We start from the raw sequence: 1,734 nt of genomic DNA on the forward strand, positions 1-1,734 counted from the left end.
AAACACTATAAAGATACAAAAGAACAAGGGAGTAAAAGTGCAAGTTACATGTTTTTAAATAGTTGGTTAAAGGTAGAGAATGGTGAGGAAAAGACTAAACCATTATGTACAGGTCTCATTTTTTTATCTTTTCAGCTTTATTCTTTCATCACTTTGAACTATTATTATATTTCTGGGAGAAAAAGAAAACAAAAGTATTTATATAGGACCTTCTTAGGGTAAAACTTTGGAATAGTTCTTTTTCTTTTTTTTCTTTTTGCTGCAAAAAGCTTTATTGTTTCCATTTGGTCTAAGGCTTGAGAGAGGGCTCCAGGGTTATTAAAAAGCTGCCTAGTGGCTGCAGAGTGGGGCTTCAGGCAGAAGCCCTGACGCCGGAGGGGATTTTCAAAGGCCGCTGGGCTCCAGAGGCTCCTAGTCGTGCTTGAGGCTAAGCCTTTGGAAGAGAACTCACCCAGTCCCGCCTGGGGACTAGCCATTCTGAGGAGGTTGGTCAGGTGGTTGCTATCTTCTTGACAAGTTTCACCTCCTCATCTAGGAAGTGGTTTCCCGGAAGCCACAGAGGTGGTGGTCTGGGAGGCAGAACCCAGGGCATGCAGATCCAAAAGGGCCAGGTTCGGGTTCTTCTCCATGAGAATGGCAGCTTCCATAGCATCCTGGGTTTTACCCCACTCATCTTGAGAAGGCTTCTCCACGCCCTGGAAGAGGGCACGGCAACTGCACTGGTTTTGCATTTTCAAGAGATGCTCAGAGCCCTCGAGCTTCTCCTCAGCCAATTCGTGGAAAAAGCGGCGTGCCCCCCCCGCCACTAGAGCCACATCATCACAGTCGAAATAGAAACCCAGAGAGAGAGGTAGGTGTAGGGGGCCCACAAATGCATGTTGACCAGGCTGTTGACAATGCCTCCACCTTGGTGGAATAATTCTGACTAATCTGGGAGCTGATGGTTGACCGGTAAAATGGAGTTAAGCTCAAAAATTGGTATTGGAGTTCCCAGTGGCCAAGGATAGCTGAGTGGCTGATTCTGAAATTTGTGACTGGAAGAAAGGTTGGAGGGTGGTCGAAGGCTGGAGCAAGGGGCATCCCTGGGTCTGTTCCGTCCAAATACTGTTGAAGCAAAAGACAGATACGTGGGACCCCTGAGCGCACCCCATGTGTTTTTCATTAAAGATGAATTTTAAAGAGGAAACAAAACAGAACTAGATATAACTAATGGGAGTTTATTGCTGTCTGAAATAAAGTTCTTTGAGTTGCCAGTCCCCCTATTTCTTTTCTGTCTTTACACTGAGATATCACAGTAAATTCTCTTAAAGAGAAATTGTCAATAGGGTGACCACCAGTGAAACTTGGGCATCTCTTTTGATAGCCCTTACTAGTTTCCTGGTGTTGTACTAGGGCTGTATTGTGACAATATGTGCAAAATATCAAAAACCAACATCTTAGAAGAAGAAAACCAAATTTCAAGACAATGGTGAAGGCTTAGTCTTTTGGGGCCTCAGTTTCCTAATCTACAGAATGCTTGAAGGTGTGGCTGTGTTTGTGGAGGGCATGAGTTAGGGAGGGCAGGTACACTAAATGACCCATGAGTGACCCGTGAGTGGCAGGCAGATTGAGTAGATATTATCTCATGGACAAGAAGCAACATAATAGAAGTCAGATACAAAGGAAGAAAAGATTCGAAGGATGAAATTATGATAAATGCTGTAAGTCCCCTACATACGAACAAGTTCTGTTCCG

At 44.5% G+C, this 1,734-nt stretch overlaps 1 pseudogene; it reads right to left on the bottom strand.

Annotated features, from left to right (window-relative positions):
• Nucleotides 1-411: 411 nt before the first annotated feature.
• On the bottom strand, nucleotides 412-1,080 carry LOC136120206 (ferritin light chain pseudogene; annotated as a pseudogene).
• Between the last annotated feature and the right edge of the window lie 654 nt (nucleotides 1,081-1,734).

The sequence above is a fragment of the Phocoena phocoena genome, chromosome 3, assembly GCF_963924675.1.
Source record: "Phocoena phocoena chromosome 3, mPhoPho1.1, whole genome shotgun sequence".
In the NCBI taxonomy this organism is placed as follows: Eukaryota; Metazoa; Chordata; class Mammalia; order Artiodactyla; family Phocoenidae; genus Phocoena; species Phocoena phocoena.